Source organism: Aotus nancymaae, unplaced genomic scaffold (genome assembly GCF_030222135.1).
Source record: "Aotus nancymaae isolate 86718 unplaced genomic scaffold, 86718_ANA_hifiasm-v0.15.2.pri h1tg000016l, whole genome shotgun sequence".
Classification (NCBI taxonomy): Eukaryota; Metazoa; Chordata; class Mammalia; order Primates; family Aotidae; genus Aotus; species Aotus nancymaae.
In genome coordinates, this window is record NW_026988428.1 from 69,298,544 (window position 1) to 69,314,415 (window position 15,872).

The 15,872-nt window shown below is 46.5% G+C and overlaps 1 long non-coding RNA gene across 1 annotated transcript; it reads right to left on the reverse strand.

Moving 5' to 3' along the window:
• Positions 1 to 3,878: 3,878 nt before the first annotated feature.
• On the reverse strand, positions 3,879 to 12,808 carry LOC135275297 (uncharacterized). The gene is made up of 4 exons (XR_010342927.1): positions 12,178 to 12,808; positions 11,875 to 11,933; positions 10,536 to 10,608; positions 3,879 to 4,559 (listed from the first exon to the last, which is right to left on the reverse strand). It is a non-coding gene; the product is annotated as an uncharacterized LOC135275297 (long non-coding RNA).
• Positions 12,809 to 15,872: the final 3,064 nt, after the last annotated feature.

A 15,872-nucleotide genomic window follows, 5' to 3' on the forward strand; every position in this document is an offset into this window, starting at 1 on the left:
ATCCCAGCTACTCAGGAGGCTGAGGCAGAAGAATTGCCTGAACCCAGGAGGCAGAGGTTGCGGTGAGCCGAGATCGCGCCATTGCACTCCAGCCTGGGTAACAAGAGCGAAACTTCGTCTCAAAATAAAAAAATACAAAAAATTAGCTGGGCATGATGGCATGTGCCTGTAATCCCAGCTACTCAGGAGGCTGAGGCAGGAGAATTGCCTGAACCCAGGAGACGGAGGTTGCAGTGAGCCGAGATCACACCATTGCACTTCAGCCTGGGTAACAAGAGCAAAACTCCATCTCAAAAAAAAAAAAAAAAAAAAAAGAGGCTGCTGGGAGGCAAAACATGGGCCCATATATGTGGCCAGGAAGAGGATCCGGGCCTGGGGAGGCATAGGCTGGACGTCCTGGAGAGGCCGACAGGAGGCAGGAGCTAGGCCCCAGGGAGTCGTTGGGAGGCAGGAGCTAGCCCTGGAGGGTCCAACCTGATGACGTTTTGCTCCCATGGGGAGGAGATGCCAGGAGGGCAGAAGCTGGGCCTGGAGAGGCCAAATTCAAGACCCAATGCTTGGGCCTGCTGAGGCCAGCAGGAGGAGGCCAGAGCCGGACCAGCAGAAGCCGACTCAGGGATGTTTGGGGCCTGGAGGCACCCTGGGAGGGCAGTAGCCAAGCCTGGAAAGGCCAGCATGAGACATGAGCCGGGTGGGTCTGGAGAGCCTGAGTCGAGGGCCTGAGCTTTCGGGCCTACAAAGGCTGCCGGGAGCTGGGTAGGAGCTGAGTCCACAGAGGTTGCTGCAAGGCAAGGCTGGAAAGTGGGCCTGTAGATGCCACCGGGAGGAGGAGCTGGGCCCCAAGAAGCCAACCTGAAGATGTTCTGGACACGGAGAGGATGCCAGAAGGCCAATGCTGGGCCCGGGAGGGCTGCCGGGAGGCACCGGCTTGGCCTGAAGGGGCCACGGGGAGGCCGGGGGCAGGGCCTGTGGATACAGGCTGCCACAGAGGCAGGACCTTGGCTGAGCAGAAGTCATGGTGAGGCCACGAGCTGGGTCTGGAGGGTCCACTGAGCGGCAGACACTGGGCCTGGAGGGGCCTAGCGCAGGCAGGAGACGGGCCTGGGGAGGCCACCGGGAGGCAGGAGCTGGCCCAGGAGAGTCCATGAGAGGTGAGGTGGGCTGAGAAAGGCTGGTGTAATGGAGGACCTGGGCACAGACTCGAGGCCAGTGCCAGGTGAGAGCTGGGTCCAGAGACGTCTGTCAGATGCACGAGGTGGACCTCAACTGGCTAGTGTGAGGGAGGCACTGGGCCTGTGGACGCAGCCGGAAGGCAGGCAGGATTTTGGCCTGGGGAAGCCACCGGCAGGCAGTGGCAGATGCTGGGGAAGCTGTGGGGAGGCCAGAGCTGGGCCTGGAGAGGCCACTGTCAGGAGGTAGCTGGGCCTGTCGAGGCCACTGGGAGGCAGAAGGGACGCCCAGAAGGCCCCACCTGAGGAAGCTTCGGGACAACAGATGAAAGGCTGCCGGTAATTGGCCAGGAGACAAGCCAAAAGAGGCTGCCGGGAGGCAAAATGTGGGCCCATAGATGCGGCCAGGAGGACGATCCCGGCCTGGGGAGTCTGTCAGTAGGGAGGCATAGGCTGGGCTTCCTGGAAGGCTGGTGAGACACAGGAGCTGGGCCCCATGGGGCCGCTGGGAGACAGGAGCTGGTCCTGGAGGAGCCCACGTGATAACCTATTGCGCCCATGTGACGACATATTGTGCCTATGTTGAGGGGGCTGCCGGGAGGGCAGGAGCTGGGCTTGCAGAGGCGGACTTCAGGACCCAATGCTTGGGCCTCCCGAGGCCAGAGGGAGGAGGCAGCAGGAGCCGGGCCGGCAGAAGCTGACTTGGGAACGTCTGGGGCCTGGAGACTCCCTGGGAGGGCAGGAGATGAGCCTGGAGAGGCCAGCGTGAGGCATGAGCTGGGTGGGCCTGGACAGCCTGAGTTGAGGGCCTGAGCTTTTGGGCCTACAAAGGTCCAAAAGCTGGGAAGGAGCCGAGTCCACATAGGTTGCTACGAGGCAAATTCGGAAGTTGGGCCTGTAGATGCCGCTGAGAGGAGGAGCTGGGACCCGAGAGGCCTACCTGAACACGTTCTGCGTCCAGGGAGGATGCCAGAAGGCCAATGCTGGGCCCAGAAGGGCCACTGGAATGCACTGGCTTGGCCCGATGGGGCCATAGGGAGGCTGGGGGCAGGGCCTCTGTGGCAGGAGCTGGGCCTGAGCAGAGGCCACCATGATGGCACGAGCTGGGCCTGGAGGGTCCACTGAAAGGCAGAGGCTGGACCGGAGGGGCTTGGCACAGGCAGGAGCTGGGCCTGCAGAGGCCAGGCCCGGAGAAGAAGCTTCGGACCTGGACAGGCTGCCAGGAGGCAGTAGCTAGTCCGGGAGAGTCCGTGATATGCGAGCTGGGCTGAGGAAGGCTGCTGCGAGGGAGGACTTGGGCCTAGACTCGAGGCCAGCACGAGGCGAGAGCTGGGTCCGGAGAGGTTTGCCACAGGCATGAGCTTGGCCCCAATGGGCCAATGTAAGGGAGGCCCTGGGCCTGTGGACGCAGCCGGGATGCAGGCAGGAAGGCAAGTAGGATCTTGGCCTGGGGAAGCCACCAGCAGGCAGCAGCTGGTGCTGGGTAGGCTGTGGGGAGTCCAGAGCTGGGCCTGGAGCGGCCAATGTCAGGCAGTAGCAGGGCCTGTCAAGGACAGCGGGAGGCAGAACGGAGGCCCGGAAAGCCCCACTTGAGAAAGATTTGCGCCGACAGAGGAAAGGCAGCTGGAAGCTGGCCAGGAGCTGAGCCAAAAGAAGCTGCTGGGAGGCAGGATGCAGTCCAGTAGATGCAGCCAGAGAGGAGGATCTGGGCCTGGGGAGGCTGCCAGAGGCAGGCATAGGCTGGACCTCCAGGAAAGGCTGACAGGAAGCAGGAGCTGGGCCCCAGAGGGCCGTTGGGAGGCAGGAGCTGACCCTGGAGGGGCCCACGTGAGCACATTTTGTGCCCATGGGGAGGAGACGCCAGGAGGGCAGGAGCTGGGCCTGGAGAGGCTGACTTCAGGACCCAATGCTTGGGCCTCCCGAGGCCAGCGGGAGGAGGCAGCAGGAACTGGGCCAGCAGAAGCTGACTCGGGAACATTTGGGGCCTGGAGATGCCCTGGGAGGGCAGGAGCCAAGCCTGGAGAGGCCAGCGTGAGGCATGAACCGGTGGACCTGGAGAGCCTGAGTCGAGGGCCTGAGCTTTTGGGCCTACAAAGGCCACCGGGAGTAGGGCAGGAGCCGAGTTCACAGAGGTTGCTGTGAGGCGAAGCAGGAAGATGGGCCCTTAGACACCATCAGGAGGAGGAGCTGGGCTCCGAGAGGCTGACCTAAAGATGTGGCTGGTGCTGGGGAGGCTGTGGGGATGCCAGAGCTGGGCCTGGAGAGGCCACTGTCAGGAGGGAGATGGGCCTGAGTAAAAAAAGCATCTTGAGTTAAAAAAAATCTTAAGTAGAACTTTTTGTTAGACAAGCCCCCCTTCCCTTGACCTGCTCCTTCTGCTTCTGTAATAATCTGCTTACTGCCCCTGACCCTAAACTGGTATAAAAATGTTGATTGCCCTTTGTTCTTGGCCAAGAGGTTTGAGCTCTAGCTGACTCTCAGATGCCAGCATAAAGGTGGACTCTCAACAAACTCAGTGCATGGCGCTTCTGTTTAAACTTGCTAGGGCATAACACTATGAGACCATTTCATGACTGCCACTTCTTTGGTAGGCTCTAAGCCCTTCCTCCACTTGGTCACACAAGTCTATCTATGCAATCCCACCACACCCATATGGCACTCCTCACTCCACACACAATGGGTGAGGTATGTGAATATGTGACCATATTTGACACCTCCCTGCCTTTACTCATATTTGAAACAGGTTCCCTTTCTCTTTTCACTTTTTGTAAGTGAAGCAGATTATGTTGTGGGGCTTCTGTTGTGATGGTGATTAATTTTTGTGTTTAAAGATGATCATGTTCAGCACTCCAGGTTGGGTGACAGAGTGAGACTGTCTAAAAAACAAAAACTTAAATGGTTTTCTTTGATGGAATTTATAATACTTTGCTTTTGCTTTCTCACTGATCTTTAATGAGACAGTAACTGGATATGCCATCCTTGCTTTCTTCCCCAAAAATGCTGAATAACTTTTCATTTTATTTTTCTTAGTATTAAGCCCCCAACGACAGGGTTCTTGTCAGACCCAATTTTGCACATCTAATGCTTATACTAAATAAATGTTTGTTCAATAAGTGAATCTAAATATTAATTGTAAATATAAAGAAGTCATGATGAGATGGGAACAAAAGGCCCATCTTCATCAAATTAATCTCTTCTTAATTTGTTTCTGCAGATTATCTTACCTTTTAATAAAAATTAATTCAGTTGCCCACTTGACTGATGTTTTCCAGCCTTGGAATTCCATATCACGAGGGACTTTTGAAAGGAATGTTTTCCAGTAGTCCTTCCACATACAGATCATTTGAATGTGCTTCAAAGTTTTGGTCTTAAAAGAGATCTTCAAAGATCCTAAAAGATAAAACTTTTTTTTTAATACCCTTAGGAAGAGAGAGAAAGAAAATTATTATAGAAAATAAAGAATACAACCTAAATAGTATTTTTTTTTTTTTAGATGGAGTCTTGCTCTGTCACCCAGGCTGGAGTGCAGTGACATGATCTCAGCTCACTGCAACATCCACCTCCCAGGTTCTAGCAATTCGTCTGCCTCCGCCTCCCAAGTAGCTAAGATTATAGGCACCTGCCATCATGCCTGGCTAATTTATATATATATATATATATATATATATATATATATATATATATATTTTTTTTTTTTTTTTTTTTTGAGACGGAGTTTCGCTCTCGTTACCCAGGCTGGAGTGCAATGGAGCGATCTCGGCTCACCGCAACCTCCGCCTCCTGGGTTCAGGCAATTCTCCTGCCTCAGCCTCCTGAGTAGCTGGGATTACAGGCACGCGCCACCATGCCCAGCTAATTTTTTGTATTAGTAGAGACGGGGTTTCACCATGTTGACCAGGATGGTCTCGATCTCTTGACCTAGTGATCCACCCACCTCGGCCTCCCAAAGTGCTGGGATTACAGGCATGAGCCATCGCACCCAGCCTGTAAATACTATTTGGAAGCAGCCTTTTGCTACTCCCTGCTGGTGACCTTTAATAACCCTCCTCCATTGCTGCTGCACACTGGCACATTTCAGGCTACACTTTCATCTGCACTGCATCCACAAGATCAATATTCTTTACCCCTTCAACCTTGTAAGCATGCTATTTTAAAAGAAATAACTTTCCACAAAGAATTCATGGAATGTGAAATAACAATAGTAAGCAGAGGCTGGTTTAGCTTAAAAGAGGCATAATAACCAAAGTTAGCACAAGAAGATTGTTTGGATCCAGATATAAAGCAAACAATGAGCTGACACCAAAAACTCATTTTTAGTTTTGTCAGATGTGATGAGATAGTGGCTGTTTGGGGATGTGCACTGAACAGGTAAAATGATGTGAAGACTGTGATTTGCTTTACAATATTCTTGCAAAGGGAGGAAAAGAAATAGAACAAAATGTAGGACAATCTTAATGATCACAGAAATTCAGGAATGGGTATTTTAGTGTTCATGGTACTATTTTCTCTACTTCTGAATAGGCATAAAAACTGTAATTTAAAAATGTAAAAAAAGAAAAAGAAAAAAAAAATGGCCAGACACCATGGCTCATGCCTGTAATCCCAACTCTTTGAATAGCCAAGGCAGGGGCATCACTTGGGTCAGGAGTTCGAGACCAGCCTGGCCAACATGGTGAAACCCTGTCTCTAGCAAAAAAAAAAAAAGAAAAGAAAACTGGGTGTGGTGGCAGGCACCTGTAGTCCCAGCTACTCAGGAGGCTGAGGCAAGAGAATCAGTTGAACCCAGGAGGCAGAGGCTGCAGTGAGCTACTGCACTCCAGCCTGAACAACAGAGTGAGAATCTGCCTTAAGAAAAAAAAGTAAAAATGAATTTACTAATCCCTGCTCTTAAGCTGCATCCAAACACAACTCTAAAGAGAAACATTCAAGCAATTTACGTGATGCTATTTATATACAGATCTCCCATGTACCTCTGAATGTAACATTTAAATATTTTGCAACATGATGGCTGGGAGTGGCTCAAACCTGGGCATGGTGGCACATGGCTGTAGCCCTAGATACGACTTAGGAGACTGAGACAGGAGGATAACTTGAGCCCAGGAGTTCTAGCCCAGCCCAGAAAACATAACACGACCCTGTTTCTTTAAAAAGAAAAGTCAGGGAGCTGTCAGGGAGCTCACTGATAATTGATTTTGGTGCTATCAACAACTGCTATCAAAACACTACTACAAAATCCAAAATTATATCTATTGCCAGATCTTTCTCCTTACTTCCGAACTCATTTACCAAACTGCCTCCCCCACCTCCACAACTCAACTTGAATGTCAACTTGAAATTAATTAATTTCTTTGCTATTAGATTGGCTTTCCTCTAACATCTAAAGACTTGTCTTAAATTCTTACTTCATGTTATTAGCATCAAATCTGAAGGGATCTAGTGTAGGAGCTCTTTGACACAAGAAACACGTGTTTTTGAGAAATCACACAAAGTGAAATAATTACCATAGCTGTAAAAAGAAATATGCCCATAAATAAATAACAGTAAAAGATTAGAGGCTTTCAGTCAGACTAGAGAGTGATGTTAAATCAAATTATTCTGTTAATTCAACAAGAAAATATATAAACCTAATTCTGACAAACTTTCTATAAAACAAAAAAGAACGCTTTGTTGGGGTTGAGAGTGAAAACTGCAAGTTTTAGAAAGAGGTGAGACCAACTGCAGAATGTGCTCATCACGCATCACCAAGGCTGTCCCAATCGCACCCTCTGCCTCATTATCCCCCTTATTCCACTTAATTCTTTCCCAGACCATAACCCCTTCTTACATAGTAAATATCTCCTACTTACTACAGATTTCCCCACCAGATGAAATGCTCCAGAACGCATGGGGCAGGGCACTGTCTTCCACACTGCCCAGTTTCCAACACCTGACTCACAGGTACCAAATGACTTCAGGATTATGAGGTTGGAAGTAGTGATTATTTCCTCAATACTTGCAGTGGTTCACAGCAATGAAAATCCTAAGATTTCCTTTCCCCTTTCAGGGACCATAAAGAAAGCAGCAATACTGTCAGAGGCATTTGAACCAGAGCAACTCCATCTAAAATAGGAGCTGGGTAAAATGAGGCTGAGACCTACTGAGTTGCCTTCTCAGATAGTTAAGGCATTCTAAGTCACAGGGTGAGGAAGGAGGTCAGCACAAGATACAGTTCATAAAGACCTTGCTGATAAAATGGGTTGCAGTAAAGCGGCCAGCCAAAACCAAGATAGTGATGAGAGTGGCCTCTGGTCATCCTCACTGCTACTACACTCCCACCAACACCATGACAGTTTACAAATGCCATGGCAACGTCTCAAAAGGGGAAGCATACAAATAATCCATTCCTGGCCAGGCACAGTGGCTCACACCTGTAATCCCAGCACTCTGGGAGGCCAAGGTAGGTGGATCACCTTAGGTCAGGAGTTTCAGAGCAACCTGACCAACATGGTGGAACCCCCATCTCTACTACAAATAAAAAATAAAATTAGCTGGGTGTGGTGGTGCACACCTGTGATCCCAGCTACTTGGGAGGCTGAGGCAGGAGAATCACTTGAGAACCTTCTTGAGAAGTAAACAAGACAGGTATGATCTGGGCTGTCAGGGCCACTGCGCTGAAGCAGGAGCAGCCAGCAGTGCTCTGTGAAAAATGAAAGGAGGATGAATCAGTGAGCCTTGAGGCTGAGGTGAGACGGTGCTCAGTGAAGACCTCTCCAGCATGGTGACATTTCAACTGTGATGCTAATAGAAAGGAGAAGCACAGAAAGCCCTCAACTAACAGCATTCCACAAACACCAGCCCTCAGTGCAATAGTGCCAGGAGGATGCGACCTGAGAGGAAGAGAGGCACACAAATGACCAGAGTGGCTGGCACAGAGCAAGCAATCCACAGAGGGCATGTGGAAAACGCAGAGGAATGGCAGAGAGCAGCTCACCCATGCCCCTGCAGATCCAATCAGGGGCTGTGAGGTTTACTCCAAGTACAGTGGAAGCCACTACAGATGACATTCCAGAGAATGACAGGCTCCACCTCCTACTTTCAATGAGCCTGACCTGGCTGCTCTGTGGCATGGCTCTAACTGAGCACTGGAGGGCAGTGAAGGAGGATGGGGTAGAACCTGGGCTTTGTGTTTGGGCAGAGTCAGCAAGTCTTGCTAGGCTGGATATGGGAAGGGAGACAATCATCCCTCAGGGTAACTCCTGGGCATCTGGCTTGGGCAGCTGGTAGACCCTGAGAGGAGCTCATGGAGAGGGAAATGGGGACTTTGCCTGGGACACATGAAGCCTGAGGAGGGGTCAAGCAGATAGGTAAATATAGAGGTCTGATATGAGGAGCATCTTCAGGGCCAGGAATGAGAGTCTCAAAGACACAGACAATATAATATTTTCAAGAGGTGGACAGGGTGGGATTATCTGTAAGTAAGACACAGTAAGAAGAGAGAAAGAGGCTGGGCAAAGGGGCTCATGTCTGTAATCTGAGCACTTTGGGAGGCCAAGGCAGGTGGATCACAAGGTCAGGAGTTCAAGAACAGCCTGGCCAACATGGTGAAACCTCATCTCTACTAAAAAAATAGAAAAATTAGCCAGGCATAGTGGCGGACATCTGTAATCCCAGCTACTCAGGAGGCTGAGGCAGGAGAATTGCTTGAACCAGGGAGGCAGAGGTTGCAGTGAGCCAAGACTGTGCCACTGCACTCCAGCCTGGGTGACAAGAGGAAGATTCTATCTCAAAAAAAAAAGAAAGAAAGAAAGAAAGAGGGCTCAGGATGAAGCTGCCGGCTGGCACTCTCCAGTGTAGAGAGGATGAGGGCAGGGGCCTCAAGAGACTGAAAATGAGATAGAGAGGAGCCAAGAAAGAGTCCACACGATTTGAACATTTTTATAAAAAATAGGGGGACAGAGAACAATAACCTAGAATTCTGCTGAGAAGCAGAATAAAAATGGGGCAGAGAGCAACTCTGGGTGTCAAAAGGTGTTGAATAAAAAATTAAAACTAAGTATTTTGAAGTGTTGATGAAGTATTTAAGGAACACAATAGAAAAGAAAGGTTGGTTGAGGTTGTACCTTCAAATGCCCAGTGGTGGCTACTGCCAAAGCTCTCTCTGTTACTACAGAGTGGCGCCCAGGCACAGGTAAAGCCCAAAGAAAAGAGGCTTCCCAATGGTGTCAATCCTCCTGCAGAAAACCTTTGACTGTACAGAAAAATCTACTCAGTAAAAAGCATATGTGGTTCCATTACCCGACTCTCTCCTCTTATGTAGGATTAAAATTTCCATAATCTATGCATATTAAAAACTCTAGGATGGCCAAGCATGGTGGCTCACATCTGTAATCCCAGCAATTTGGGATGCTGAGGCAGCTGAACCACCTGAGGTCAGGAGTTTGAGACCAGCCTGACCAACAAGGCAAAGCCCTGTCTCTACTGAAAATATAAAATTAGCCAAGCATGGTGGTCATGCCTATAATCCCAGTTAGTCGGGAGGCTGAGGCAGGAGAATCACTTGAAACTGGGAGGCAGAGGTTGCAGTGAACTGAGATCCTGCCATTGCACTCCAGCCTGGGTGACAGAATGAGACTCCATCTAAAAAAAAAAAAAAAAAAGTCAGAGAGTCCAGGTGTAGTGGCTCATGCCTATAATCCCAACATGTTGGGAGGAGGGGGAATCAACTCAGGTCAGGAGTTTTAGGCTAGCATGGCCCAAATGATGAAACCCCAACTCTACCAAAAATACAAATATTAGCCAGGCATGGTGGCAGGTGCCTACAATCCCAGCTATTTGAAAGGCTGAGGTGAGACAATCGCTTGAACCTGGGAGGTGAAGGTTGCAGTGAGCCAAGACAGTGCCACTCTGCACTCCAGCCTGAGCAACAACACTGAAACTCCATCACCAAAAAAAAAAAAAAAAAAAAAAACCAGTAAGAGAAAACTGGAGCTGAGTCCTACTCATTGTATTTACTTTCCTAAGATAAAACATTATAAAAAACATTACCACCAGGTGTGGTGGCTCACATCGGTAATGCCAGCACTTTGGGAGGCCAAAATGTGGGAATCACAGAATGAGGAGTTCAAGACAAGCCTGGCCAACATGGTGAAATCCATCTCTACCAGAAAAATATAAAAATTAGCTATACATGGTGGTGTGCACCTGTAATCTCAGCTGCTTGGGAGAGTGAGGCAAGAAAATTACTTGAATCCGGGAGGTGGAGGTTGCAGAGAGCCACTGTACTCCAGCCTGGGTGACAGAGCAAGACTCCATATAAAGAAAGCAAAGCAAAACAAAACAAAAGACATTACTCAGTAATATACTTTAAAGGAGGAAAAAAAGGCTTACCAAATTTTTTTGCAGAAAAGCTGATCCACTGTCTTTCTTAATTTGGTGATTCTGGCACATCATTCTTCCTTTACTGTTGAAATCACAAAAATACAAGTTTTCTCAATGTAATGGGTTTACTAACTTGGGATGTTAAATATTATTATTATTATTATTATTATTATTATTGTTTTAAGACGGGGTTTCACCATGTTGGTCAGGCTGGTCTTGAACTCCCAACCTCAGGTGATCCAACCACCTTGGTCTTCAAAGTGCTTTAATTACAGGCGTGAGCCACCATGCCCGGCCGAAATATTATTATTATAAAATAGGCAGTATTTTTTCTTTCCTGTGACTAAAACTATTTCTAAGATTCCAGAATGTACTTATTACTGAAACAATGCTAACACTGAACAAAAAAAGGTAGAACCAGACATTCATTAAAGCTGGAAAAAAGCAGAACTCGGTGTGCTCAAGAACAGCTACCAGGCCAGGCAAAGCGGCTCACGCCTGTAATCCTAGCACTTTGGGAGGCGGAAGCGGGCAGATCACCTGAGGTCAGGAGTTCAAGACCAGCCTGGCCAACATGGTGAAACCCCATCCCTACTACAAATACAAAAATTAGGCAGCCATGGTGGCAGGTGCCTGTAATCCCAGCTACTTGAAACATGAAGTAGGAAGATTTGCTTGAACCCAGAGGGTGGGAGGATACAGCAAGCTGAGATCATGCCACTGCACTCCAGCATGGGCAACCCAGCAAAACTCCATCTCAATAAATAAATAAATAAACAGCTAGCAGGCGACATTTGCTATGGGGAGACTAGGGACATGATCTTGCTGGCAATCCTCCCATTTTAGTAAATCTAAACAGTTTAATTCCATTCTGTTTTGTCCCCACACCACGCCAGAGCCAAAACTAGTGAGAAAACACATCTAACAATGAAGACGTGATATGCATGGCTCCATACTCTAAAAGGAAACCTTCTTATGTTCTGGGTATCACGAGCATTTGATGAATGCTTGCTCAGTTGACTGGCGTAGACTTGGACAATAAACTGTTTGATGCACTATGCCAAATAAATCTTGCATCTGAGAAGTAGGACAAAGATTGCTATTTTACTGCTGTCTACCCATTAATCCAGTACCTACATGTATTTATAATGGGTTAATACAAAGAAAATAAGTTGACTGTTTTAGAGAGTATTAGAATTTTGACAGCATGAATTCTCTTATCCTGGAAAACAATTAATAGTTAGAGACATATTATTTAATGTGGAAGGTACCATTAAAGAAATCAATGTTAATCATTAAATAATTATTGCACATAATCTTCTCATCTGACTTAAGACTGAAGACGTACCTCCTGAAGCTGGTTTATCAAGCTGTAAATCTTCAGTTATTGAATTCATAAGTTCATGTCTGAAAGGTGAGAATATTTAATATTCACTAGGCAATATTTAGCAAAGTAATATCCATTAGTACACATTTAATATTTAATCACCAAGGGTGGTTTTGAAAAGAAAAGACAGGCTGGGCACAGTAACTCCTGCCTGTAATTCCAACACTTTGGAAAGCTGAGGCAGACAGATCACAAGGTCAGAAGTTTGAGACCAACCAGGCCAACATGGTAAAACCCCATCTCCACTAAAAATACAAACCTTACCTGGGTGTGGCGGCAGGCACCTGGAATCGCAGCTACTCAGGAGGCTGAGCTGGAGAACTGCTTGCACCCAAGAGGGGGAGGTTGCAATGAGCTGAGATCGCATCACTGCACTACATAGCCTGGGTGACAGAGAAAGACTCCCTCTCAGAAAAAAATTAAGAAAAGACAATCTGAATGCTTGAGCACAACTAAATCTTCAGTTGAGGTTTCTAAAGAGTAACAAAAAAAATAATTGCAAATTGTCTCATAAGTTGCTTCATGGAGCATGTGTCCTCACAAGTAAAGTGGCAACTTGGCAACACACAGCTCTTTGAAGCATACTACAAAATCTTAAATGGAATCCTTTAATATTGCATTGCATTCAAGGCTATCTTCCTCTACATATCTACAAAAACAATCATATATTCCCACATATGCTTTAAAAATCTCAGGCCTAAAAGCAAGACATGGATACTCTTTTCTTCAGCAAAAGTAGCACAACATTGTAAAAGAAAATGTAAGTTGCATGCCAGTCAGGTGTGGGCGGTGTTCATGTTTCAAAAGCTAACACTGGCATGACTGACTCAAAGTTGGACCCAGATAAATTAAAAAGGGGAAGATGAAAAATACATAAAATAGGCTGGGCACAGTGGCTCATGCCTGTAATCCCAGCACTTTGGGAGGCCAAGGAAGGTGTATCACAAGGTCAGGATTTCGAGGCCAGCCTGGCCCATATGGAGACTGAGGCAGGAGAATTGCTTGCACCCAGGAGGCAGAGGTTGAAGTGAGCCGAGATCATGCGACTACACTCCAGCCGAGGTGACAAGAGTGAAAACTCTGTCTCACAAAGGAAAAAACATTCCTTTGGGAAGTCCTTCTACATAAAGATCTTCAATATGAGACTGGAGAAAAGGGGTATAGGATCATCAACAGACCATTGGCTTTTACTGTTTGAGCTATCAGGACAAAAAGAAAAAGGGAAATCATTTAAACACAATCTGTATTGCTCTTTAACTTTTTATTTTTCAGATGGAGTCTCACTCTGTCACCAGGCTGAAGTGAAGGAGCACAATCTCAGCTCACTGCAACCTCCGTGTCCCAGGTTCAAATGATTCTCCTGCCTAAGCCTCCTGAGTAGCGGGACTACATGTGCCCGCCATCATGCTCAGCTGATTTTTATACTTTTAGTAGAGACGGAATTTCACCATGTTTGCCAGGATGGTCTCGATCTCCTGACCTCATGATCCACCCACCTTGGCCTCCCAAAGTGCTGGGATTACAGGCGTGAGCCACTGAGCCAGGCATTGCCCTTTAACTTTTATAATTTCATCTTTACTTCTGTTATTGCAATTCAGTCCAAAGAAAAACAGTGTGAGGAAAATAAAAATAACACCAAAAATGCTAATATTCTGTTCATCAAAGTTCGCAGCGAAATAGCCCACTATAGCCAGGCAGGGTGACTTACCCCTGTAATCCTAGCACTTGGGAGGCCAAGGCAGGTGAATCACCTGAGGTCAGGAATTGGAGACCAGGCTGGCCAACATGGCAAAACCGCATCTCTATGAAAAATACAAAAATTAGCCAGTTGTGGTGGTGAGTGCTTGTAATCTTAGCTACTTGGGAAGCTGAGATAGGAGAATCACCTAAACCCAGGAGGCAGAGGTTGCAGTGAGCTAAGATCACCCCATTGCACTCTAGCATGGGTGACAAGAGCAAAACTCCAGCTCAAAAAGAAAAGAAAAGAAAAAGGAAAAGAAAAGATAGGTAGATCCCATTACATTAAGGCAATGTAGATATAGCCAGACTTTCTACAGAAATCTGAACCACATTATAAAGCAAGAAAAACATACCAGCTAATATTATTTAATACATACAGTACTAAATGGAAGAGGTAATATTTTCAAAACAGAAACATCAGTGTAACCTTATTGGACTTATAAAAATAATTTTTTTAATAACGGAAACAGAAGATTCCCTGAACTGCAACTTTTAAGCTAGCATTTATTTACTCAAGATTCAACTAATATAACAGCTATAAGAAGTCAAGAGCTGGGCTGGGCATGGTGGCTCATGCCTGTAATCCCAACATTTTGGGAAGCTGAGGCAGGCAAATCACCTGAGGTAGACCATTCCAGACTAGCCTGACCAACATGAAAAAAACCCATCTTTAATAAAATATAAAATTAACTGTGGCATATGCCTGTAATTCCAGCTACTCTGGAGGCTGAGGCAGAAGAATAGCTTGAACCTGGGAAGCAGAGGTTGCAGTGAGTCGAGATTGAGCTATTGCCCTACAGCCTGGGCAACAGGAGCAAAACTCCATCTCAAAAAAAAAAAAAAGTCAAGAGCTACCCAAGAGGGGGTGGCTTACACCTGTAACCCCAGCACTGTGGTAGGCCAAGGTGGCTGGATCACCTGAGGTCAGGAGTCTGAGACCAGCCTGGCCAACACGATGAAACCCCATCTCTACTAAAAATAAAAAAATTAGTCAGGCATGGTGACACTCACCTGTAGTCCTAGCTACTAGGGAGGCTGAGGCAAGAGGATCGATTCAAACTGAGAAGTGGAAGTTCTGGTCAGCTGAGATCACACCACTGCACTCCAGCCTGAGTGAAAGAGCAAGACTCTGTTTCAAAGAAAAAAAAAAGAAAGTCGAGAGCATGGGGAGTATTAAAATCAAACATAACCAACAGTCTCCCATCAAAACAGCTCCATTTTTTTGCTATCATTATGTGTTAAGGTCTAATCTGCTAAACACTGATATTTGTACTAAAGTTTCAAGTGCACTATACAGCACATTAGTGCTTAGATTTAATATCCTTTGCTGTAAACTAAACTTGAATATCATACTTTCATATTACAAAAAAATAACTTTCCCTAAGGCAATTACCATTAATATTGCTTTAAAATTATAAAATGTGAAGATTGTTTTTATAATTTCACTTTTTATAATTTCACAACAGATGAACATTGTTGTCTTTAAACAAAATAATCTAATAAATCACCATCACAACAAAAGCCCCACAACATAATCAGTTTCAACTTATAAAAGCACTGACATTTATAAAAATTGTCAGTCAATTTATAAAACAGTGAATTCATAAAACTTTAATAGCAAATGATTTTTACTCAGAATAGTACTAAATTAACAATATCATGAAAACATAGGCCGGGTGTAGTGGCTCACACCTGGAATTCCAGCACTCTGGGAGGCCAAGCTGGGTGGATCACTTGAGGTCAGGAGTTCAAGACCACTCTGGCCAACATGGTGAAACCCTGTCTCTACTAAAAATACACAAGTTAGCTGAGCATGCTGGTGCATGCCTATAATCCCCACTACTTGGGAGGCTGAGGCAGAAGAATTGCTTGAAACCATGAGGCAGAGGTTGCAGTGAGCCAAGATCTCATGCCACTGCAGTCCAGTTTGTGCAACAGAGCAAGATTCTGTCTCAAAAAATAAATAAATAAGTAAATAAAAACATAAGGAAGACACATTTATTGTGTATTTACATACCTGGTATTACGTGAAGCACTGTAGCATGTTATCAAATCTTTGAGATAGATCTTCAGTTCTCACAATCACAAAAGAGCATACTAAGGCTCAGACAGGATAAGCTGACCTCATGATCTGCCCGCCTTGGCCTCCCAAAGTGCTGGGATTACAGGCATGAGCCACCATGCCTGACCTAATACCGAATTTAACAAAGCAGATAAAG